General features: G+C 35.8%; 1 long non-coding RNA gene across 1 annotated transcript in view; it reads left to right on the plus strand.

Moving 5' to 3' along the window:
- The window catches only part of LOC143670676 (uncharacterized), a 494,335-nt gene that overhangs the window by 184,151 nt on the left and 282,389 nt on the right, over positions 1 to 27,795 (plus strand). Inside the window, exon 4 of the long non-coding RNA XR_013169430.1 lies at positions 23,472 to 23,687. This is a non-coding gene — a long non-coding RNA (uncharacterized LOC143670676). The remainder of the gene's footprint in view (positions 1 to 23,471; positions 23,688 to 27,795) is intronic.

Below are 27,795 nucleotides of genomic sequence, written 5' to 3' on the forward strand. Positions count from 1 at the left end.
CTAGGCCACACTTCTGGACTTCCACATGAGCAAGCCTAGCAAGCTTCTGCAGCCAGAGAATGCCCACAGGCAGAGAGACACAGGAAGCCATTTATGTAGGAACTCACTGTAAAAGACTTTCGGATCAGGCCCTAAAGATATGGGTTGGGCACTGACAACTTCTGCTGTACCTGAAAAATAGCTCAAGCTTAGGGTAAGGCTCCTGTTCCATTAAGGAAGAGGTTCAATAAATAAAATTCTTGGCAGAATTGCTGATATATGAATGATGTAGACATTGGCGGTGGTGAGACAAGTCTTCTAGGAAGCCTGCAGTTTGGAAGGTGTGCTGGCCACAGGCATTCATTTTAGGCGCACCTTATACCAGATTCATGTCAGCAAGACACATTTCATTCAATAGCTTTTAATGGGCTGGGTCTCCTAACTCATTGGACTATAATTGAATGAAGATCAGAAACATAATTGACTTGCTTTTGCATTCTGAGTGCCAGGTTGGCACCTGACACATGCCAGATACTTAATATGTGTTCCTTGAACTGAATTTGTTAACTGTCTGCTGTCGTCTTGGTAAGTACTGGCTTAGGAACAAGATAGGGCTATATGTGCTGAAAGAGGTGGGTAAAAATCCCAGAGAGCCACATGGCTATCACCCGAGGCTGATTTATTACTCATATTCATACAAGACAGAAATGTTAACCCTGCACTGATTTACCAGTGATTAGCAAAGGCTATCCGAAAGGAGCATCAGCAAACACCACATTAATAATTTGGAGGCCCCAAATCCATGAACTGCAGCTTCCTAACCCCTTTCCATATCCGGATACCTTTGAGTTGGTAATAATGAGGACTAACTGTGAATGGTAAAAGTTGGTCCAGGAAATCTACTTAGTTTTGCAGTCTCTCATTTTTATGCCCTGCTAGCTATGATGTTTAATTTCAGGTGTTAACTTGGCTAGGTCGTGGTGTCCCGTTGTTTGTTCAAACACTGGCCCACACTATGTTGCGATAGAGGTATTTTGTAGATATGATAGGCATCTTCTATCAGTTGACTTTAAGGAGATGAGTCACAATAGTGTGGGTGGGCCTCATCCAGTCAGTTGGAGGCCCTAAGAGCAAATAACTGAGAGTTGCAAGAATCAAAAGACATTCTGCCTCAAGACTACACCCTCTACCCCTCTCTGAGTCTCCAGCCTGCCAGCTCCCCCAGAGAAATTCAGGATCAATTCTTCAACTTCACAGAATTTCCAGCCTGCCACCTTCCCTACAGAATATGGACTTCTGCACCCACAATTGTGTGAACTAATTCCTTTAAAAAAAGCCTTAAGATATATCCTGTGGTTCTTGATTATCTGGAGAGCCCTAATACACCAGCCATAGAGCCCAAAGGCCTAGGTAACTAACTTTCATTCTCCAGTCAGAGTTATTGACAATAAACAATACAAACAGATCAGGAATATCCTGCTAAAAGGACTCCTTAAATAAGTCCTGGAAGACTTTCCTTTATCATCTAGCTAGTAAACTCCATTTATATATTTATAAGGAGGTTTTGCTTGTGGTAAAAACTGACTTAGGTATTCCCAAGGAAGAAGGAAACAAGTTCTAGACCCACTGTTAATCCTCAATCCCTACCAGGAATCCAAAATTCTTAAATACATTCTTAGCCTACAGAACGTCATTACATTAGAGTAATTTTTCATTTTGACTAACTGCTTATCACCCAGGGAAAACTAAGCTTGATGAGGGCTAGGACTTTATCTGCTATGTTCACCAGTGGGTCTCCAGTGCCAAGAACAGGTATCAGGACATGTTTGTTGAATGAATATATGAATGAACCCAGGCATTGTTTATGGTTTATCTTTATAGGTTATCAGAATAAAATGTAAAATATCACATGATTATCCCAGCAGATGCTCAAAAGTCATAAAAGAAAAATATCTACTATTAATTTAAACTAAAAATCAAATTCCTGCCATCTCTTTAATATTACAGATAAAGTATTTAAAACTAATATGGAAAACATGGATTTATTTCTTAAAAAAGAGAAAATCTTGGGACTGTCACTGGAAATAACCCTTATTAGACATAGCATTAGAAATTCTGACATTAGCCCCTTGCAAAGAAAAGAAAAATTAAAGCTACATCCGTAAAAGTGAAGATAAATCACTTTTTAAAAAGAGCTGATTGTCTGCTTAGACTATCCAAGAGTATTAACCAAAGGAATTATGAGAAAGGAGTAAACTGCTATGGGAAAGTTGCTAGGTATAAAGTGAATTCACATACACTCATTTTACACTGAGTTATAGATCACAATTTTTCTAAGCTATTTTACAGATGGTATAATCTAATTAAAATTTTGTGGAATAATTCATAAAATTGGAAAGGAAAAATATGTAGATGAATATATGGCTAATAGTACTAATATAATTTAAAAAAAAAATAATGCTGGGGGATAATCTCCACTAAATTTGGCAAATAATATTCCAAACTCAAAATGTATTCTAAATGGATAGTTATCAGAACAGACTGGCATTGAGTTGGATATAAAAACCATTGAATGATAGTAGAATAGAGCTTCTGGAAAAAGATTCAGACTACCATGTTTATCAGGACGGGGTAATGGAAAGATTCTGAATTAGATCAACAATCATGATCTTACCATTGCTGTGTCATAGGTTGATGGGGTGACTTTTTTTAAAACATTTTTATTGTAGAGTATAACTTAAATACAGAGCAAAGAAATAAAAAAGCAAGAGTTTGCAAAGCTATTGATGGGGTAACTTTGAGCATTGTACTTAATCCTTCTGAACCATTTAAGTTTCTTCATTTGAAAATGGGGAATTTCTGTCCTGTCCATTACAAAGAGCTATTTATAAGAAAAGATTATGTCACATGCTTAATCAACTATAATTTTTATATATATCTACAATTTATAAAAATTATATATGTGAAAAGCTAGAAGCTATTGAATTATGGGAGAAAGAACACAAATTTAAATATCTGGTTGGGAAAACTAGAAGACAACATGGAAACTCATTAATGCAAACTCAAGCCAAACCTTAAGTGCTACACTGCCATAAATTTTATTTGGAAAGAAGAATTAATAAAAATAAGAATATAAAAATATAGAAATGCCATATCACATATTTTTTTCCTTATTAAAGAAGTTGGGTGTTTATAGACCAATCAAGTATAAAATACAGAATTCTCATTTCCACCCTATTATTAACACCTTGCAATGGTGTGGAACACTTGTTGTAATTGACAATGACACATTTAATAATTGTACTATTAACTATAGTCTGTGGTTTAACTTAGGGTTCACTGTTGGCATAGTGTAGTTCCCTGGATATTTAAAAATTTTTACTTTGTTACCGCATAACAATCCATATATCATATTTTTACTCCCAGTTCAGAGATGAGATACATTTCTGACCAATGAGGAAATGGAGACTATGATTATAGATCAACTTAAATAACTTTTGCCATTCAAAATATAATATAGCAGACATAAAAAGGGGAGAAGTAGAACAGAGTGGGGACAACTCAATATGTTACAAACATACCTACTAAATTCTTTTACACTCATGTACATACACATTCATAAAATTCTCCCTTTGCTAATAAATGGTTATGACTAGCTAATTTACATCTGAAGAAGTCACCCTATGAAAAAAATGTTCAATATTAGTTGAAATTCAAATTTAAACAATCCAGGAACATATATACATTAAACAAACTATCCAAGAAAAATGTCAATATCCTGCATTTAAATGATACTAAGATGCACATTTCTTAACATTTTAATTTCTCAGGAATCAGAATGCTTCTTATGATGGATGCCATCTTCACATTGAGTCACCATTGAAATTGGCAGCTTTTCTTTTTTTTTTTACTTTGTAACTGGTATATAACACAATGGTGTGTCTTGTAAGTGATGGTGTCTTAGATTTGATTAAATACAGTGGGCATTGATACCTGCACTGTACACTGATTTTCCTTTTTAGAGGGCAGCCTAGCAATCTATTAGAAGAATCATGACACTTTGACCTGGTATATACACTTTTGGGAACATATTCAAATGAAAAACCTCAAATTAAAAATGAACTAATAACTTATATACAAGTTAGAAATAAAATACCCACTAGTTCAGGAATCACAAAATAATCTGTAGTACAGTAAGCAAGGAATGATGTACAGTACAAGCATTAAAAATGACAAACATGTAGATAATGTTAATCCATTGAAATGCATTTATTAATCACACAAACTAAAAAGGAATATCAGAAATTACATAAATATTAGTTAAAACTAGTAAAAGTAGTTTCTGTATATGAGATGAAAAGTAACTTTGAAGTTATAAAAATGAAACTTCAGAAAAAAATTTGTCTGTGAAGTCAATTGAGTTCATAAAAATGCATTTTTACCAAATAGCTTCAGGGAAGCAAGGCTATAACTTAATATATCCATGGAGCTATTCATTTTTTTTTTAATCTGGAAAAAAGCAGTACTTAAATCTTTCTGTTTTATTCTGGAGGCCAACTATTCAATTTAGAAACCCTAATATAGTAACAAATCTCAAAACTTTAAACACATTGAAAATGCTATGTTCCAACAACAAAATTTAAATCTATATTTCCCTTTGCTTCAGATTTGGAAGAAATTTGACATATTGTTTTGATTAAATAGTTGGTTAAAGTTGAGATTTTTTTCTTCCCAATGGAATTTGGGCTAAAAACTCTCCAAGCTCTATTTTTGAATCTGAATATGCAGAATTTACCTTTTTTTGTGACAGTTTTACCATGATAACTACTTTACAGCCCTAATGGATTTTCCAGAGTCATCCCTGGTGGTCATTTCAATGTTTGAAATGTCACATGCCAAAGATAATTTGGCTGGAAAAATTCTGACAAATTCTGATAACAAACACTCTGATCACTAAAATAGTATAATTTCTTTCAAAGCCTATTGTTGAACTGATGCCTGCCATCTACAGATATTTCATAATCAGATGAGCTATTTGACTACATTATATGCATAGTTCTCAGAAGTTAGATTTAAAAAATAATAGTGTGATTACAGCAAGAGAATCCTAATGGCTGAAATTATGATTTTTTTTCATTTACAAATACTAATTTGCTACCAAGGCATAAATATATGGACAGCTCAGAGAGAGGACCTGGGAATACTGAGTAAAGGTTAAAAGGCATGTAAATTTCACTACTTGATGGAAGCAGTTCTCTTTAAATTAGTGAATGTGCTAGCTATACCGTCATCTCAGTGCAGCCATCTTAGTTGGACCACCATGAAGGATTTTTTTGCATTTATTTTGTGCCTGATTGGGGGGAGGGGAATACTTGTGTCTGGCTGCAAATCTTTGTCATACATCCTTTTCATCCATTCATTCATCCATCAGTCCTTCGCGATAGTATTTATTGGGCCTGTGCTCATTCTAGGCACCGAGCTAAATTCCAGAGACAAATGTAAGATGACATGAACTCTGACATTGAGGAGCTCACAGTCAAGTGGAAGGGCTAACAGATGATGTCATTGTAGCACAGCAAGAAGAATGGAATCAAGAACTAAGAGTGGGAGGTATGCCAAGGAGGGAGCAAATGTGGATCGCCTCTAACAGGACCCTTGTGCTAATGCAAAGACAATACCATTTTCTGTAGAGATCAACTCTCTTGATTCTTCCATGGATTTGGGCTCTTGAGATTTTCTTGCCCTCTTGAAATATTCCCCTCACTTTGCTCTGCCTGTTTACAGCCATCCTTCAAGGCCCAGATTGGGTTACATTTCTTCCTGAAGTTTTATGTTGGGCAATACTGCCTGAAATTTGTGCTCTGTTTTTGCCACTGTCAGATAGTAAAGTCCGGGCAGGCAACAGTGGCTCAGTGGCAGAATTCTTGCCTGGAGACCTGGGTTCGGTTCCCAGAAAAATTTACTTTTTCTGCCCATGCAGAAAAAGTAAAGTCCTTGAGGGCTGGAACTCTTTCCGATTTGTTTCCTACAGCACTTAGTGCCCAGCTGACAATTAATATTTATTGATTTTCAAGTCATGTTCAGTCCAGATATCCATTCCTTCCGGAAACGAGGAACTGTCTGTCCACATTGTAGGAACCGTAGGAATTACATAACATATAGATTGTGACTACGGTTACTAAATTTTCTCATTCAAAAACAAGGAAATTATTTCTTGACACAGCATTCCAATGAGTTAGAATATCAAAAGTTCAGCCTGCTTTATAAAATTTAGTTTTCGACGAGGACTCATTCCCAAGAATGTTGTAGCTCTCATGTTTGTTTGGAGGCAAGGGTTTGCATGTGACTTCTGACACTGATATGCTCCAGTTCCTTTTAAATACTTAATTCATACTGTGTGGAATGAACGTTTTTATACCACGTGAAAAGAAGTAATGACAAGATTGTAAAGAATGAATATATTTTCTTTCCAATAAATCAATTATCTTAACTGTACACATTCATTTGGGGAAGTTAGTACAGGATTTGTTCTCTCCTGGGAGGTTGGACATTCTGGGGTGTCAGATGTGGAGAAAGACAGATGACCCACAGTGGAATCTGTCCTTGGTTGTTGCACAGAATCCATTTTCTCCTTGGATGCCAGCACAAGAGAAGCTTTCTCTTGCTCTGGAATGCCTAACAATGTGAGTCTCAGGCAATTTCAATCTCAGGAAGACTGTGACTGTGACAAGTCTGCAAGGGAAGATGCTTCTGCCTTTGGCTCCCTGAAAATAATGGTGACTGTGGTGTATTAGTTAAGTTGACACTTGCTGCTGTAAGATAAATTTCCAATTCCTAGTTCTGTAATATGATAAAAAATGTATTTCCTACAATATTCCTCATTAGCAGTTTTACTCTTCGTGTTGATTTGGATGCCTGGACTTCCATCTTGTGGCATTGTCACCTTCCATGCATAGTTTCCAAGGACACACAGGGAAGAGGACAGGGTGTGGAGGATCATGTGTGGGTGGCTTTCAAGGGTAAAGACAGGACATGGCATCTATCTCTTCTGCTCACATTTTATTAGCTACACCTACCTGCAGGAGCACCTGGGAAATAAAGTCTAGCTAGGTGTCTAGAAAGAAGAATTGGGTGTGATGGTCAGCTATCAGTTTTGGACATAGCAGCATATCTTTCCAATTCAAGCCCAGGGTGAATCATAAACTCTTCAGCCTTTACAAAAAGAACCTAAATTTAGATCTGGAATTCTGGGGCTCAGCCAGATTGCCCCTTCATACTCAAAAATCATATGATGGTATGGCAAGGGTTAACGTTTGTCACCTGCCAGAAAGTAACATGAGAAACAGTCAGATGTGTTTGTGCAATAAGATTTCTCCATCTTCTAAAAAAGTACCAGAAAAGCAATTCTCCCTAGCTTGAATCAAAAAGGTGTTCCTCTGTTAGTTGATATTCAGTCAGAGCTTCTTTTATATATTGTTGCTTTTAGCTTACTGCCTCACTATCTTTGAATTATCATATTGCCCTCTGAAACCCTTTTAAATTTTAACATATTGTGGTTAAGTTTTTTTAATTGACTTATCAATTTATTTCTCTTTATTGTCTTATAAACATTGTTTCTTAGTTCCTATGCATTATGTATATAGAAAAAAATAAACACAGCATACCTTAGGGATAAAAGGAAACCACTAGCAGATTTTTTAAAGGCCCTGAAATAAATACAAATGCATTTTAAAGTTGGACGATGTTAAATGAGGGGGAAATTGCTTTATAGGCCATTGGCCAGGCTTTTCAATTTGATTAATACCTCATATTATTATGGTGAAACAATCATTACATAGGCCTGATATAATGGGATTTCACTTTCTAGAAGATTGACCATGTAATTCCTGTGTTCAACACGTAGTTTTATAAAACCTGTATTGCTATGTAATGCATGATGTCAAAGCCTTTTTGTGCATTTTTGTTTTCAGTATTTGGCACTTGTTTTGCCTTCTCTGTACACACATCAAAATGATTTTGATTTGACATAAAAGAAAACCAAAGTAGAAATTACACAGGAATTACACTTTTAAAAACAAAAGCAATGGAAATTAAATACTTAGATTACCTAACTAGTTGCAAGGTTCCTTTTTCCTGAACCTTGAGGAAAATGTGGACAGCAAGAAGTAGTAGGAGAGATGGGAGAAGGAGTGAGAGAGAAGAGAACAGAGAGGAGAACCAAAGACTAATCATGACTCTATTTATTCTTCCAATGGCCTGATAAAATGTGTCGATTTCTTAAGAAACTGATGCCAAGAAAGTATGGGGCATACTCTGCCCCCAATCATTTTCCTTACTGATCCTTACCGAGCATGCTTCCTTCAAGTAAGCAAGATGTTTCAGAAACTCTCCTGCTCCAAAAGATCCCAAGAAATACTTTGATTGGAAATATGGGAGGATTAAGCAGGCTGGTTAATCACATTTTCCCTGTCTCAAGTACATCTCTGAATTTAGTCCTTCTAGATATGTGATCTGTAAGAATTTTTATGTGTTGGCTCAGTTCTTTTAAATTAGGAAAGCACATTTATAAGGAAAGCCCCAGTCTGGGGGCAAGAAAACACAGTAAAGAGTGAGGCTAAAGGGAGAAATACAAGGCATAGGATATCTGAAAAAAATTATTAACTCTCCTGGCAATTTCTTCTTTTCCCAGTAGGTGGGGGAAGCCATGAGAAGAGATGCAATACTGGACTTAATTTTAACTAGCTTCCAAAAATAGTTACTGACGTGGAGGGAATGGGGAATTTTAGGGAATGGGATCTACTATGGCATATGAAAATTCATCAGTATGGTTAGATAAGTAGAGATGATTTTTCCCAAAAGCAAAGAAAAAACCCACATAATTCATACTTTATACAGAAACTTGAAAGGGGAATGTGGATAGAGGGGGTTAAGAGATTCTGAAAATTAATTTTTCAATTTCATGATTGTCAGTAATTCCTTCAGGGAGGAAAAGTGGGGAGAGGGCATTTTAAGAAGCCATTGTGGCTATACTTAAAATTTGTCTGATATGAAATAATAAGCGAATTCATAGAGTCAAAAACTAGACTACAGATTTCCAGGGGTCTGGGTGGGGGTAAGAATGGGACTTAATGCTTAATAGGTGGAATTTTCATTTGAAGTGATAGAAAAATTTGGTGATGGATACTGATGATGGTAGCACAACGTTATGAACACAATTAACAGAACTGATTTTTTTTTTTTTTTTTTTTTTTTTGCATGGGCAGGCACTGGGAATGGAACCCAGGTCTCTGGCATGGCAGGTAAGAACTCTGCCTGCTGAGCCACTATGGCCTGCCCAACAGCTCTGAATTTTATATTTGAATGTGGTTAAAAGGGAAATTTTAGGTTGTACATATGCTACTAAAATAAAATTTTGTAAAAACCCATAGGACTGTACAACACAAATAGGGCAACTTAATGTAAATCATGGACTAGAGTTAGCAGTACAATTATAATAATATTCTTTCATTAGTTGTAACAAATGTACCCCACTAGTGAAAGGTATTATAATGGGGGTGGGGGTATATGGGAACTCTGTATTTTCTGAATCACTTTTCCATGTCTGGTGAGCAAGTTTTAAAAATTATCTTTATTAGTGCATTGTTATTTCAAACCTCAAACTTTTGGAAAAGTTGAAAATTCAATACAAAGAACTTTTTTTTCTAGAACCATTTGAGAGTAAATTGCCAGCATGCTGCTCCATGCCCCCTGGATATTCTGTGTGAATTTCCTAAAAATACGGACATTTTTCTGTGTACATACCTTGAGAGCAATCTGAAACCTCATTTATAAGAAAATATTATTTTCCCAAATATTATTTCCCATTTTCAAACGAATTCAACATTGTCCAGATTAAGTATCTCTGGAAAAGTATTAGAATCTGCATTTGTATGTATACCATCACTGCATGTTTTGAGGAATTACAGAAAATAGCAGACAAGCTAATCAAAAGCACCAATTCCTGAATCAACTTCAACCTGGAGGAAATTTCTAGTAGAATGCTTCAGGACTCTGAACTATTGAACTACTCAACATGTTTGTCAATTATTTGTTTGAGAACATACAAACAAATAATTTGAACCTATCAAATTATTGCTGACTCTGGAATAGAAGGTATATTAGCTGACAGAATGAAGACAAACTATTTTGACAAGATGGAGCAATGGGTCAAAATTATCAAGATAAAATATAAAAAGTTATAGTCAACTGATTTTTGAGTCTGAACTCACATTTAGCTTAATATAGAGACAGATCAATACATTCAGAAACATTTATAGACATGTAGACATTTCTGGATTATTACAGACTCATATTTCTTTCCTCTGTCAGCTTAGAGGGCCTAAGAAGCTATAATACCCCACTAGAAATGAGCACATCCAGTGCTCAGATCTTGGTTTCCATTAAAAGTAACCAGGTCTCCTTAAAGACATGACTGATCGTTGGGGCAGAGCAGGGAGAATACTATGCCATTTGTTATGACATAAAATTAAGGAACTGAACAAAAAAAATGACAACAATGAGGGTATGTCAAAGGGACACAGGAGTCTACTGAAAGAGCTCCCAGAGGCCAACGCTGAATGAATTTGAGCAACAAAGTAAATGGTTTAATATTGGATTATGACCCCAAATATAAAATAAAAATCCATGAGTTTAAACCAATATAAATAAATGATTGAATGAATGAATGAATGTAGGCGAGAAGACAAATCTTGTGTGTACAAAAATTCCACATAATTTATGTAGATACCCTTTGAAGGAGCTGGAGCTTAACTCCCCAGCCCTTATGTGTGGTTTGCACATGGTGACTTCCTTCCAAAGAGTAAAGTACAGAGTAGGAGTTGGGGAAAAGCAACTGTACAGTGGGGAAACCTGACAAGCACTACCTCAGTCAGGTAATTAAGGTTAACATAAACAGTGATGTCATATTGGTCACATGTACATGTGATGTGATAAGAGTAACATTTTTCCTCTATAGTAGTCATCAAAAAACCTCATCTCTCTAATCATGAATAAGACATCAGATAACCCCAATGCAGGGATATTCTACAAAATTCTTAAACAGTACTCAAAACTGTCAAGGTGATCAAGAACAAGGAAAGTCAGAAATTCTCACAGTCTAGAGGGGCATAAGGAGACAAATATAGTGTGCTATCCTGGCTGGGATCCTGGAATAGACAAAGAGATAAGGTAAAATTAAAGTAATTTGAATAAAGTATGGACTTCAATTAATATTCATGTATCAATATCAGTTCATTAGTTGTGACAAATTTACCTTAATGTAAGATGTTAACAATAGGAGAAACTCTGTACGATCTTTGCAACTTTTCTTTGAATCTAGAATTAGTCTGCATTTAAAAGGATCATTTAAAAATGTAAAAGGTTTCATATAAAACCCCTGCACTTGGGTCAACCCTCCAAACCAAGTGCTCATCCTTTCTCATTGGGTCTGCTGCAGAAGTCTGCTATTCAGTCTTCCTGCTCCCACTCTTGTCTTTTCTTCACATATATTAGCCAGTGTAAATAACTTGGCATCATTCTCCTGCGCAGAACCCTACAACGGCTTTCTTTAATATCTAGAATAAAATCCAAATCCCTACCACAGTATCCAAAGCCCTATATGATCTAATCACTCATTTCTTACAGCTCATCTCCTACCACTCTTGCCCTTATTCTCTTTGCTGGTGACAATGGCCTTCTTGTTTCTCAAATATTTTAATTGCAAGGTATAACATATGGTAATTCTTCTGCCTAGAAAGTTCTTTTCTTAAATCTTTGCCTGACTTGTTCCTTCACATATATTAGGTTTCTGCTCAAATGCCATTTTCTGAGCAAGGTCTTCCTTGACCCCTCAATTTATCATGAACTCTTCCTCATCACTTTTTAACTCTTCCCCTGCTTCATTTTCTGCAGCACTCATTACTGACAATTATAATATTTATGCATTAACTAATTTTTTCAGCATTTCTCACTGTCTTTATGAAAACATTTTAATTTTTAAAAAATCTCAAGCTTGTTTGTAAATGTGCAGGTTCTTGAGGGTAGGTTTTGGCTTGTCTTGTCTTGTTCATGACTCCCATTATCTAGAATATTCTGAGCAGTAAGTTATTGAATGAATGCATAAAAATCTGGCTATTTTTATGCATTAACACCCCTGGGGAAGCCGTTTGAAAGGAGAAGCCAAGAGAGGAAGCTAGTAGACTTTGCCATGTGACTTCCCAGCTGAGAGAGAAACCCCGAATGTCATCACCCCTTTCTTGAGTCTAGGTATCTTTCTTTGGATGCCTTAGTTTGGACATTTGTATGGCCTTAGAACTGCATATTTGTAACTTAAATTCTTTTTATAAAAGCCAACCCATTTCTGGTATATTGCATTTCCAGCAGCATTAACAAACTAATACAGCTTGCTTTCTCCCAGTCTTGGTAGCATTCTAGCTGACAGGCAGTCCTTGGGTTCCTTGGCTTTTCCATTACATGACGATGTGCTTTACTTTCTCTTTTGGGTTCCACTGGCTTCCAGTATCTTCTTCTCCAAGTGTTTTTCTCTTCTTTTAGTCTCCAGTAGTAGTATTAAGGCCCATCTTAACTCAGGCCACAACTTAACAAAAAAACCAAAATTTTCCAAAGACTCTATTTATAATAGGTTTATACCCAAAGGAATGGATTAAAATTAAGAACATGGTTTTATCTGGCATACCTAATTCAACCTACCACAGATGTGTGTTTGCCCAACAGAGCATAATTAAATACAATGTGTTTAGAATCCATCATTTGGAGATGATTAAGGGAATTGGGCATGATGGTCCTAAAGAACATCTGGGGAGGTCATGGTAAACTATAGGCTTCTTTAAATATTTTATTCATTCAAAAATACTTCAATACTTGGTACTTCAAATTCTTGGTACTATATGCCAAGAACTATGTTAGGTGCTGGAAATAAAATGAGTACATACATTAAGGAGAGAAATATTGCTTGGATATAGATCCCATGCCTCCTAAGAGTGTTATTGGCTCCAATTGGTAGACGTTTTGTTTGTGCAGATTTTAACTCAACATAAGGAAACACATTTTTAATAATAAACACATTGTTAATACAGTATTTAAAAGTTCACATACGGTCCCTTGATAGACTAGAAATGCTTTTAAGCAATGACTGCCTGTTATCTTTCACAAATATCATGGGAAAGATTTTTTATTAGGAAAAGTATACTGTGGAGCATTTGCCTCTATATTTATTTCTAAGTCTAAAAGTCTAACATTCTAGGAAATTTCAGTTTCAATGAAGATGATTCCATAAACTATTAAATAGAATAATCAAAGGCCCTATTTAGAAAATGCCACGTTTTTCTACTGCTTGGATAAGAATACTTAAACAGTATTGCTCTGTATGGCATTCTGACAGCTCCAGATGCAAGCAGTATTTCTGTAGAGAAGAGATTAGATTACCTATTGTCAAAATTCTTTACAAGGAAGTGGAGGAGGTCCAGAACTTGATTTACAAGCTGGTCTTCTTGGCACAAAAGTAATGAAAGACAGAGAAACAGAAAGGCCTTGAAAATACTCTATTCATGCTCCAATTAGAGTTACTATTGCTCCTTGAGATGGGAAAGATAATTGAAAAAGATAATGATTACTAGACTCTTAAAATAGTCCAGTACCTTCAGCCTCCAATTTTAGACAACATGCCCCTAGGTATAGTAGAAAACACTAAGCATTATGCAATTATTTTAAAAAGAATTTGTGAGTGGTGGTTGGAGGAATAGGACCTATGTCTGAAAACCTTTTCCATAACTATGGTTAGGGCAATTTAAGAGTGGAAAGTGTGTTTCTGTGCTCTTTCCCTTTATATTGATCAGTAGGCAATGTTAAGGGAACCAACAAGGGTTGGTAACACACTCAGTGTTAGTAGCAGCTAGAAGCCATTGCCACTGGTTAACCAAGAAAGTGGTGGGAATGCTTCAGGATTCTGTTTCCCAAAAGAATGTCTGAATAAGTAGCAGAAATTGGCAGAATCATCCTCCCCAGAGCTTTGGAAAACAGTTTAAGGGTTGGAAAAACTGGGTGCTGTTTTAGTTTGCAAGCTGCCAGAATGCAATATGCCAGAACTGGAATGGCTTTTACAAAAGGGAAATTTAGTAAATTACAAGTTTATAGTTCTAAGTCTATAAAATTGTTCAAACTAAGGCATTCAGGGAAAGATACCGTAATTCAAGGAAGGCCAATGAGTCAGAAACAGCTTTGTCAGCTGGGTAGTCACATGTATGGTATCTGCTGATCCCTTGCTCCTGGGCTCCATTGCTTTCAGCCTCTGGCCCTGTGGGGGTTCCTCACTTTGCTTCTCCAGGGTTGCCTTTCATCTCTTGTCTTCCCTTGGCTCTCTCCAGGTTCTGGCTTGCTTAACATCCATGGCAACATCTGCTGGACGCCAAGCATCTCCAAACATCCATGCCTATGCTATGCTCTGAAGTTTCTGTTGGCTCTGTCATTTCTGACTCTCTCCAAAATGTTTCCTCTTTTAAAAGATTCCAGTAAACTAATCAAGACCCAATTGGAATGTGCAGAAGCACATCTCTGTGGAAATAATCTCTTCAAAAGTTTCGAACCTACAGTATTGAATTAAGATTAAAAGAAATAGCTGCCTCCACAAAATTGAATCAGGATTAAAACATGGCTTTTCTATGGTACATAATACTTTAAAACCGGCACAGGTGCACACTGAATAAAGAAAACATAGCTTCAAAATGGTAGGAAAAGCTCATGATGCCCTTACTGGCCCCTTCCACCCCCTCACCCCCTCACCCCCACCATCCCCTGGCTCAGTTTGGAGTAGGCCTATGTTCTTAGTATAGGACCCTGGTCCCATTCCAGAGGGAAAATAGTAAACACCTATGCTTATACTGAAGCACATGTATGTCTTTGCCAGTCTATCTGTGGAAGCCTGAAGGATTGAACCCAGACTCTTATTTCTGGCTCACCATCCCAGAACTTGTGCTGCATACAGAAGCAGCCAGTACACAGTTAAATCACTGTAAGATACTATCAAATCAAAGTGGCTTGAGGCAAAGGATTACTGGCTTTAAGATCTACAATAGGGTACCTGGGAGGTGTGGGGGGAGTCTATTTCATAGGGAGGAGAAGGAGCATTCCAATCCATGAAATGAGGGAATTCCTAAAGCCACTAGCGTATGCTCAGGAAAGATCAGAGAGGATACTGTGCTTTTACTTTGATTGGATCTTCTTAGTATGAAGGCTAAGCTCTGAAGGACTGCACCAGCCAACACAGAACCAATTTTACAAGACTATAAAACGTGTTTGTTGCATTTGTTTGTTTTTGTTAGCTCCTGGTACTCAGGAAAATCTCTGTCATATCATTAACTGTATGAAAATTTAAGAAACAAACAGGAACTAAATTCCAGAGTTAACACAGTAAATAATTAAAATGTGCAATGTACAATTGTATATTGCCACAAAGAAGACAAAGAAACAGGAAGTGATGGCCCATCCGAAAGAACAAAATAAAATGTAAGAAACCATCAATGAATAAAACCAGATTCATAGCAGACAAATACTTAAAGAAAATGATCTTAAGTTTGTTTAAATAGCTAAAGAAAATACAGTGAATTAACCAAGGTATATCAGGAAAATAATATATAAACAAAATGAGAACCTCAAAAAGAGATAAAAATTATAAAAAGGAACCAGTCAGACATACCAGAGATGAAGACCAGAATAACAGATATTAAAAATTCCCTAGAGAAATTCAACAGCAGATTGGAGCTGGCAGAAGAAAGACTTAGTGTGCTCAAATATAATAAAATTGAAACAATTCAGGCTAAGGAGCAGAAAGAAAACAGAACGAAGAAGAATGAACAGAGACTTAGAGACCTGTGGGAAACCATCTAGCATACTGAAATTCACACTATGAGAGTCCCACAAGAAGAAGAAGGAGATAAATAGGCAGAAGGAATATTCAAAGAAATAATGGCAGAAAACTTCCTGAATTTAGCAAAAGATATGAATATATACATTCAGGAAGCCCAGTGAACCCCAAGCAGGAGTAATTCAAATAGATTCAAGCCCAGACACATTATAATCAAACTGCTGAATGCCAAAGACAAAGAGAGAATCCTGGGAACTCGAAGAGAAAAGCAATGTGCCATATATAAAGGACCCCCAATAAGATTAAGTGCCAATTTCACTTCAGTAACCAAGAAAGCAATGGGATGAAATTTTAAAGTGCTAAAAGAAAACAACTGCCAACCAAAAACTGTATATACAGCAAAACTGTCTTTCAGAAATGTGGGAGCTATTAAGACATTCCCAAATAAACAAAAACTGAGGGAGTTCATCACCACTATACCTGCCCTCAAGCAATGCTAAAGGAAGTACTTAAGATACAAAGGAAAGAACACTAGACAGTAGATTGAGGTGGCCAAAAGAAAAAAAAATTCTGGTAAAGCTAACCATATGGGTAATTATAAATGCCAGTATTATTGTATTGTATTTTTTCTAATTACTTCTTACAGGATCTGAAAGCAATCTAATAAAAAGTAATGATAAATCTATGGTTTTGGACAAACAATATACAATGATATAATTTGTGACGAGGACAACAAAAAGGTAATTGGGCAGAAGGTATAGGAACAGTTTGAGGATGCTACTGAAGTTAAGTTGATACCAAATCAGATTTTTATAGGTTTAGGATGTTAAATTTAAGACACATGGTAACCACAAAAAAAAAATCGGAAGAACATACATAGAAGAAAATTAAAATGAATCAAAATGGCTCACCACAAAAGATCAAGAAAATATGAAATTACACAGTAATGGAAGAATTGAGGGACAAAAAAGGTATAAGACTTTAAAAAAATCAATAGCAAAATGGCAGAGGAAAGTCCTGAATTATCAGCATTTAGTTTAACTTCAAACGGGTTAAACTCTCCAGTGAAAAGGTGGAAATTGGCAAAATGGACAAAAGAGCATGACCAAATTATATGCTGTTTACGATAGATTCACCTTATATTCAAAGCCACAGGTATGTTGAAAATGAAAGGATGGAAAAACATATACCATGCAAATAATAACAAAAAAAGAGTGGAGGTAGCTATACTAATATTATATAAAGTATATTTTAAATAAAAAAACTGTTACAAAGAACAAAGATGCACACTACATGCTGATAAAGGGGTCAATTTAACAAGAAGATATAATAATTATAAATATATATGTACTTAACAGCGGAGTCCCAACATATACAAAGCATACATTGACAGATTTTTTTTTTTTTTTTTTTTTTTTTTTTAAACATTTTTCTTGCTTTATTGTATTTTGTTTTTCCGTTTTTGTTACATGGGCTGGGGCCGGGAATCGAACCGAGGTCCTCCGGCATAGCAGGCAAGGACTTTGCCCGCTGAGCCACCGCGGCCCGCCCACATTGACAGATTTTAAGAGAGAAATAGATGGTTCTACATTTATAGTAGGAGACTTCAATACACCACTTTCAAAAATGCATTGAATATCAAGACAGAAGATTAATAAGAAAATAGAAGACTTGAATAATACTATAAACCAATGAGTCCTAACATATCTAGAACACTTCCAGCAACCACAGCAGAATACACATTCTTCTCTAGTACACATGTATCATCCTACAGAATAAAGTATACATTAGGTTACAAAACAAGTCTCAAGAAATTTAAAAATATTGTATATCTTCTCTGAACACAATGGAATAAAGATAGAAATAAATAACAGATGGAGAATTGGAAAATAAACAAATATGTGGAAATTAAACAATAAAATCTTAAAGAACCAATGGGCCAAAGAAAATACAAAAGAAATTCTGAAATATCTTGAGGTGAATGAAAAAGAAAACACATAACATTCCAAAACTTGCAGAATACAGAAAGGCAGTGCTGAGAGGGAAATTTATAGCTTTAAATGCTTACATTAAAAAGAAGAAAGCTGTAAAATCAGTGACCTAATCTCATATCTGGGAGAACTAGAAAAAGCAGAGTAAACTAAACCCAAAATGAACAGAATGTAGGGAATAAAGATTAGAACAGAGATAAATGAAATAGAGAACAATAAAATCAATGGAAGCAAAAGTTTGTTCTCTGAAAAGATCAATAATATCAAGAAACCTTTAGCTAGATTCACAGGGAAAAAGACAGAGGATGCAGATATCTAAAATCAGAAATAAAGGGGGGCGTTACTACCATTCCCACAGAAATAAAAAAGATTATAAGAGTATACTATGAACAATTGTATACCAACAGATAGATAATAAAGATGAAATGGGCAAATTTCTAGAAAAATGCCATCTACCTACACTGACTTAAGAAATAGAAGATCCCAATAGACCAATAACAAGTAAAGAAATTGAATCATCAATCCAAAACCAGCCAACAGAGAAAAGCCCAGGATCAGATAGCTTCACTAGTGAATTTTACTAAACATTCAAAAAGAATGAAAATCAATTCTGCTCAGGCTTTTCCAAGAAAAAGCCGATGAGAAAGGAGCACTTCCTAACTAATTCTATGAGGCCAGCATCACACTAATACCAAAGCCACATAAGTCAAGAAAAGAAAATTACAGATTGATATCCCTTATGAACATAGATGGAAAAATCTACAACAAAATACTAGCATACCAAATCCAACAGCACATTAAAAGAATTATACACCATGATCAAGTGGGATTTACCCCTGGAATGCAAGTGTGTTCAACATAAGTAAATAAATTAGTGTAATACATCATGGTAACATAACAATGATGTAAAAGACTTGTATTTGGAAAACTAGAAACTGAAAGAAATAAGAGAAGACCTAAGTAAAAGGAAGGACATTCTGTGTTCATTGACTGCAACACTAAGTATCGTTAAGATGTTAATTCTATGCAAAGCAATATATAAATTCAATCAAAATGGAATCATCCTTCTTTGCAGAAATGGAAAAGTCAATCATCAAATTCATATGTAAGAGTAAGGGGCACCAAATACCCAAAACTATCTCGAAGAAAGTTTGAGGACTCACACTCACAATTTTAAAACTCATTACAAAACAAATAATCAAAACAGTTTGGTATTGGGACAAGGACAAAGTTACAGATCAGTGGAATCTAATAAAGACTTCAGAAATAAACCCTCACCTCTATAGCCAAGTTCACTAAATGGGGAAAGAATAGTTTCTTCAACCACTGATGCTTGGAAAACTGTTTTTCTACATGCAAAAGAATAAAAATGGAACCATTCTTCATAGCATTTACAAAAATTACCTCAAAATGATGAAAGGCCTAAATATAAGAACTAAAACTATAAAGCTCCTAGAAGAAAACATATGGAAACATTATCAGCACATTGTATTAGGCAATGGTTTCTTAGAATTTACACTAAAAGCATGAGTGACAAAAGAGAAATAGATAAATGTGACTTTGTCAAAATTAAAAACTTTTATACATAAAAGGGCATTATTATTCTTACTGTAAAGGCAGTGCTTTCTTCTACCATTTTGTCTTTTGGATTTTATATGTCATATCTTACTTTTTTGTCTTTTTACCTTTACTCACTGTCTTCTTTTCTACACTCAGACCTCTCTCTCCTGTCTTTTCCTATCTACCTGTAGTGCTCCCTTTAATATTTCTTGTAGATCTGGTCTCTCAGTCACAAATTCTCCCAGTGAGTGTTTGTATGAAAATATTCTAAACTCCCCTTGATTTTGAAGGACAGTTTCTCTGAGTACAGAATTCTTGGTTGGCAGTTTTTCTCTTTCAGAATCTTAAATATATCATACCACTGCTTTCTTGCCTCCATGATTTCTGCTCAGAAATCCAAACATAATCTTATTGAGCTTCCCTTGTATGTGATGGATTGCTTTTCTCTTGCTGCTTTAAGAATTCTCTCTTCGTCTTTGACATTTGACACTCTAATTAGTAAGTGTCTTGCGGTAGTCTATTTGGATCTATTGTGTTTGGGGTACACTGCACTTCTTTGATCTGTAATTCTCTCTTTTTTTTTTTTCATGGGCAGGCACCAGGAATCGAACCTGGGTCTCTGGCATGGCAGGCAAGAATACTGCCACTGAGCCACCATCGCACTGCCCTGATCTGTAATTTTATGTTTTTCATAAGAAATGGGAAATTCTCAGTGATTATTTCCTCCATTAGTCTACCTTCCCCCTTTCCCTTCTCTTCTCCTTCTGGGACACCCATAACACGTGCTTCATTTTGCCTCAGTACCCCGAGACCCTGCTCATATTTTTCTATTCTTTTCCCTATCTGTTCTTTTGTGTGTAGAAATTCAGATGTTCTGTCCTCTAGTTAACTAATCCTTTCTTCTGCCTCTTCAAATTTGCTGTTGTAGATCTCCACTGTTTTTTCCTCTCTTCTACTGTGGCTTTCATTCCCATAAGTTCTGCTATTTGTTTTTTCAATCTTTAGAGTTCTTCTTTATGTTTGCCTGATGTTTTCTTTTTTTTTTTTAACATGGGCAGGCACCGTGAATTGAACCCAGGTCCTCTGGCACTGCAGGCAAGCATTCCTGCCTGCTGAGCCACCATGGCCCCCCTTGATGTTTTCTTTTTATCCTTCAACTCTTTTGCAATATCTTCCTTCAACTTGTTGTTTTGATTTTTGATGTGACTTTGCATGTTTGTTTGAACATCCTGAATTAGTATCTCATTTGAAATGTTGGTTTGTTCCTTTGACTGGGTCATATCTTCAATTTTCCTTGTATGGCTGTCTATTTTTTGCTGCTATCTAGGCATTTGATTTCCTTAATTAGTTTATCCTGAAGGTCTTTTACCTAGGGTTTTCTTGTTGGTTAGCTTTGTTCTCTATCTGTTCTTTGGCATTCTTTCAACTTACTCTAAATCTCTAACATAGCTTCTGTTTTACTGATTAGAATTTTTCAGCTTTTGTTTTTGGATTCTTGCCCTGCCTATATGGAATCTGTTTTTGAGGAGGGTCTCCTCAGATGTGATCAACACCAGTCAGATTTTCTCAGACCAGACTGGCCTACATCTCAGGAGGACAGTGGAACCAGTATCAGTTTTCCCTGAGGGTGAGACCCAGCAAGTTGACAGACTTTCCTACGAAGCCTCTAGACTCTGTGCTTTTCCTATCCTGCCAAGCCTGTGACACTTGTCAGCCTGCAGCTTCCCACTAAAGTGATGTAGTGTCCTTTAATTCTCAGCAGTCTCTCCTTGCCAGTGCTGTGGTTGAGACAGAGGCTAAGGTAGGAGGTGGACTTAGGTTGCTTCTGTTTTCCAGCCCCTGGGGCCTGAATTCCCTGAAGAAGTGCAGCCACTTGAGCTGGGCTTCACCCCACCCCTTATCTTGGGGAAGATAAACTCTTTAGAGAATTATCTTCCCTATCCCCATAGTTACTTTGTTTCTCAGGTATGCTTTAATTCCATCCTTGCCTGGGGCAGTGCTGAAGCTTGAGAGTGCTCCCAGTTCTATCTAATAAGCTGTTTAGAAGTTGGAAAAAAGCCTTTTAAGAGCTGGACCCCAGCTCCCTGGGTTTGCCAATCAAGAGCTAGAGTTGGTATATGGCTCTATGTGTCCCCTTTTCTTGGGGCCTAGCCCTTTTCCAATATTGTGTGCTGTCCAACTCCAAAAGCCTCTGTTGTTATTGTTGTTGTTTTTTCCATCAGTGCCCCTCTCCCATCCACCATGGCTTTTTTTAGCGCTTACTCCAGTTTTATCTACTCCGGGCCTGTTTTCAGCAGTACGAATTCGTTAATTAATTTCACAATTGGGGCTTGGTTGAGCTACCTTCTTTGCTTTAGTAGAGTCTTTTACCATTGTTTAGGAGGAAGGTAAGATTCACTTTAGACTTTGGAAGATTTAGTATGTTTGTTAAATTATTGAGCAAGACCACTAAATGAATAGGCCAAGACGCTATGTTTCCAAAGAGTAGGGAAAAAACATGGATTGCAGAAAAAATTACCTAAGCAATGTTTTAGAAAAAGGGCAAAGGGTGGGAGGTTAGAAAAGCAGGAAAAATGGCAAGTAAAAAATAAAAGTGTGAAAATAGATCCAAATGTGTGTGTATGCATATAACATAATTTATATAAATGATCTAATCTTTCCAGTTAAAAGACAGAGGGCAAGATTGAATTAAGATAAAAAGAAAAACAACACCCAGCTGAATGCTGTTTATGAGAGTCACGTAACTAAACCACAACAAACCAAAAAACGTAGACTGTTGAAAGAGTGGGAAAAGATATACTGTGCAAACACCCACCACAAGAAAACTGATATAGCTCTATAAATATTGGCCATAATAGATTTTAATGTAAAAAGTCTTACTAGAGATGAATAGATTCACTACATATTAAGAGAAGGGTGAACTGAGCAGGAAAACTATCTTTAATTTTTTGCAGCTAATAACATAGCTTCTACTATGTAAAGCAATAATATATCAACAAATACAACATTATTTTAGTACTTTAGCAAGTAAAAAAAGTAGAGATGGAAAATTGAACAATAAAATTAATTGATTTAATGATATGTATGGAACATTAAACTTCAAACCGCAGGATATGCATTGCGTTTCTAAAAAAAAAATATATGCATTGGCGACATATTAGCCTATAAAATATACCACCAAATTTCAATGTATGGATATCTCAGACCACATTGTCCTACAACAGTGCAATTACATTGCAAAACAATTACATTTTTATGTACAGAAGAAAAGGGGATAAAAAAGTTGACATAAGCGAGTTAAACCTCTAACTTGAGATGTTAGTAAAAGAAAAGACTAAGCCCAAAGAAGGAAGAAAATAAACATAAAAGCAGAATTATTTAAATAGGATAAAAAGATAGAGTAGCTGAAAGTCTTGTGACGTAATTTGGAAAATAATAACAAAATTTACAAACCTCTGGTAAGACTGATGAAGAAAGAGGGTATTGTGATGGACATTGAATTATGTACCCCAGAAAAAACATATTCTTAATCTTTTTTTTAATTGGAGAAGTTGTAGGTTTACAGAAAAATCGTACATAGAGTTCCTATACACCACCTTAATTTAACACCTTGCATTAGTGTGGTACATTTGTTACACTTGATGAAAGAACATTTTTCTAATTGTACTAGTAGTCCATCGTTTACCATAGGGTTCACTGTTTGTGTCCTATAGTCCTACGTTTGTTTTAAAATTTTTATTCTAGTAACATATATACAACTTAAAATTCCCCTTTAAACCACATATATAATTCAGTGCTGTTAATTATGTTCACAATATCTATGATAAGCACCATTCCTTACCAAAACTTTTTGATCAACCCAAATAGGAACTTCGTACAATTTAAACAGTAACTCCTCATTCTCAACCCCTAACCAGACCCCTGGTACTTGAAAATTGTAAATTAGATCTTTTGCAGACGTTCTTTTTAATAAAGGTGTGGCTCAGCTGAATGTGTTTGAGCCTAAATCCTACCTGTTACCGTAGGCTTTTATGACGAGAAAGCCAAGGGGGAGGGGAAGAAGCTGCAAGTCAAAGGAACCGGAAAGAGAAAGCAGACGAAGCAGCACTGCGCGTTGTCACGTGACAGAAAAGCGGAGACCGCAAGGATCATGGAAGCCAACCTCAGAATGCCGTAATCTAAAGGAAGAAAAAGCACTGCCTCTCTGAAGTCTGATTTTGGACTTCTGCTACCCCAAAACCGTGAGTCATTAAATTACCATTGTTAAATCCTACCTATTGTGTGATAATTGTTTTAGCAGCTGGGGAACTAAGACCAAGATCTCTCAAACACTTCTCTTTAGCCTGTTTATAAAATGCTATTTTACTCTCTTTGACTAATTTCAAGAAGTTCTCATGGGATCTTTCCCAAATATGCCTTTTTATCATGTCCTTATAGTTTTTATTTTCTTTCATGACTTCATCCTTTTAACTATATTTTCTTTAAATTTTCTTTCTGGTTGTGACTTTCATCTTAAGTTCTTGGGTTTTGATTTTTCTGTGGCCCATGCCTTCTAGCTTTCACGCAGGGTGAATTGTTTCCTATTGTGCTTTGTAATTTTGAATTTTTTTTTCATATTCTATTGTTCTGCCCCTGTGAGAAGCCTTTGACACCTGGTTAGTGGGCACATTCCTCCAAAGTAGTTTTCCCTTTGCTTATGCCAGAAGTCTGGGGTTGTCATCATCTTAGGACCAATTTTTACTGTTCATTTCTCAGTTTGAGGGTTTCCAGCCTGTGCAGGTTATGAAAACTCAAACCCATGTGAGATGCTGGCCAATAGAACTCAGCTGAGAGAATTCCTTGTTAACCTCCTGTACGGGTGGGCAGACTTTGTATGGTAGAGCTTTTCTCTGAGGGTGCAGTCTTTCAGAGTTCCTGGATTTTATTCTATAAGGGTTCTATCTTTCCTTTCACAGAGGCTAAGGTCCTACTTCCTTTGTTCTACATGGACATTAAAATCTAACTTCCTAAATTATTGGTGACAGCAATCGCCACTTTCTTCATTACTTTCCAGGTTAGATAAATAAGACAAAATTATTAGCTGATAAGTGAATAATAGTCGATAAAGGTAGGCATAGGAGGCAAGTGAAGAAGATATCTTGGGAAAAATGTCTCTTTGAAGTCTCAAACATGTTACATGTTAATTTCTCACTCATTAAACATAGGGTTAACTCTGCAGTACATTTCCTGGGGGGATAGAGGTATCTTAGGACAATAGCTCTAAGTGTATACCTAAGTTTGGTATGACACTAGCATGCTAAATATACTATTTGCCTTGAGTTTGATAAACAGGAAATTGGTTTGTTTTCTTGATAAATACAGATATTCTCATGCTGTTATGGAAAGGGTAAAATTGTTTGGGAAAATTACATAGTTTAATTATTCCAAGGTAATTCAAATACAATGCAAAGAAAACCAAAAAAGCAAATTGGGTGTGTCTGTGTATACTTTGAGGTAATGTAGCCCAAATTCACCATCCTACTCTACTATATATAATTAGCTTATACTATGTTCAACAGTTAAATATACAATAATAAAATTTCAGTAAGATAGATTACATTTCTATTTGGGGTCATTTTATATTTCAAATATGATCTATGCATTTAAGAGTAGTACTGCTACTACCAAAAACAACTCAACATTTTATTCTCCTTAAATATTTTACATAAATGCTACATTACCTATTCTTTTAGAACTAAATTATCTATATGACCTTTCAATGATCAGAATTGTGGAACTACACTCCATCTTAGCAGTTCTTTTCTTTCCAGTGTGTTTTCTTAAAATTTATTTTTTAAGTCTATACTTTGTATTATAATTCAGTTTATAAGCATCTATTCCAAGCCATCTAAAAGAGAACATAGAGCATTAATCATTGCATTCCTTTTACACAAAGCTTAGGAATACACGGGAAAAAAATTAGTTTATATCCAATTAAAATGGCATTTTTGTAAAATTTATATACTTTATGAAATAACTTTTCTATTTTAAAATATGAATTCATTGCTAATAAGAATGTGATAAAACACACATACATACCAAAGCCTTCATTATTTCTAAGATATTTATGTCTTTAGGAAAGCAGCCATGGTAAAATACTGTAGTTTGAGCTTGTGGTGAGTCATGGATTAAACAATGCCTGAATTGATGCCAATATATAGATTTTTATCACGTTTATATCCTCCCTCCTGTTTATCTCTTGGACGACTATGCATTAGGTCAATAAACAGGCTTTGAACGGCTACAGCTGTGATTCTGAATCATCTCTATACAGCTGCCCTGAGTTGGCTGGGATTAACTGCCGATTCTATAGTAAGAATATTACTATGTAGCCAGCATGGACATAGATACCTGTGTTTCATTAGTTTGCATGGAAGTGAAAAGGCTCTGCAAATCAGAGTATGTAAAATGGTCCTTGCTTTTTTTTGGGGGGGGGGGGATGGGGGGTTGTAGTGGCATGAAGAATAGTATTCTCATTGGTTGGCAATCACTTAGTGGGTTAGCCTTACAATGATTTCAAGGTTGTGTGTATTTGCAATGTCTGACTCAAAATGGCCTATTGATGGAGAGGTAGTTGGGCTCTTGCTATTTCTTCATGGGCTTTATTTTTAGACCTCCAATAAAGGAAGGATCTCTAATTTAAGTCACCAGACCAAATAGCAGCTGTTTGCTTTAATCCTGATTGGGAAATAATTTTGGGGGAAGTGGTTACACTGAAAATTTTTAGTAAATCGGGAGAGTTTACTCTGTTTTCCATATTAGATAAAAGCATCGTCCATTTAAAAAAAATATTTTAAAAACTGCCTTAGTGATTAGTATTTGCTCCTTTGTGAACCAGGGTTGGTTGTTAGTTGGTTGTTGATTGAAAGATCAGTGTAAACATTCCACTCTTTCCTGATATTATGAATGTAAAGGTGAACATAAGTGAGCTCACCTACTGAAGAACAATTATAAGCCAAGGTCTAGTACCAATTAGCAATTCTTTATTAGAATCTTGGGTCCATTTCTTTTTTATTAAATGAAGTCATTGATGCTCATTAATAAAGAATAATGCCTCTGAACTACCTGTCTTGCATTACATTGAACGGTCCAGAATTATCTAGAATTTTTAAGTGGTAATACCTATACACAAGATTTATTTAACCCAAATTAAGTCATTGACCTGTGATAGTGTGAGCATTTGTAACTTAAGATGGTCTCTCATCTCATATTGCCTGTCATCTTTCAAAGTAAATTTGAAATTGTTAATAAGAATTAAGTGGACAAATTAGAAGATACATGGAGATAAAAGAACATTAGAAAGAAGTTTTAGGTAATTGTAAGGATTAAGAACAAGAAATCACTGTGATCCTTGTTTGCAGTAGCCTGCCTTCAGGATAATATAATTTTTGCAAGATTGCATGCAATATGGACTTTTTCCCCCATTAGATCACATTATGCTTTAAAGGAAACTTTGTACAGAAATTCAGTATGTTTGTAAAACTCTAGATGCTTACTCATTTTCTTTCAAAACTTTAAACCTTTTAACTTAGAAAACATTCAGCTTAAAGTATATTTTATCTTTGCTGTAGCTGTTTCAGAATACTCTCACTGGTAGGAAATAGATTTGAACTGTATTGAAAGTATGGCATTTAGTAGGCTTTTCAGCTTGAACATAGCAGTCTCTTCCTTACATAGGATTATATTTTATTAATGTAACTTAACATAGGGGTGTTGTGGATTGTAATTAATGCATATTGAAGTGCCCATCTAATGTACATGTAACTAAATATACATTTACCTACATACTAGCTATTGGTCACTTCTTTTATGCTGTTTTTTAGCCAGTACATGCAGTAGTATTTCTCACAGGAATACATGTATACTACTTCAGAAATCACTGGGCTCCTGTCAAAACTCCCCCTTTATTCAGCAATGTGGGGTTCTTCAGGCCCGGCTCTCAGTAAGCCTTCCTGATTGGTTGGTGTTAACCCTGGAACCAGCAGTGACTCACCCTTTCCCCAGTAGGCTGCTTCAAATTCCATGGAATTGATAGGCATTTACAGAGAGGAAAGTCTTTTACCTGAGAAGTTTGCAATCAAAATTGTTGGTCACGTTGTGCAAAAACAGGATTTTAGGAATGTGCGTGGTCATTCAAACTGACGACTACATCCTGTAACCTTTTACAGGTGGACTAAATTAAATATGTGACATCCCCAGAAGCACTTTTTGAGACTAGCACTGGTCTCTTTACCTTGACTACTGAATCATTAAAACACATGTGGAAACATTCGACGTTCCTTTGATCTGACTCTTTGGCAGTAAATGGCC

Source organism: Tamandua tetradactyla, chromosome X (assembly GCF_023851605.1).
Source record: "Tamandua tetradactyla isolate mTamTet1 chromosome X, mTamTet1.pri, whole genome shotgun sequence".
Taxonomy (NCBI): domain Eukaryota; kingdom Metazoa; phylum Chordata; class Mammalia; order Pilosa; family Myrmecophagidae; genus Tamandua; species Tamandua tetradactyla.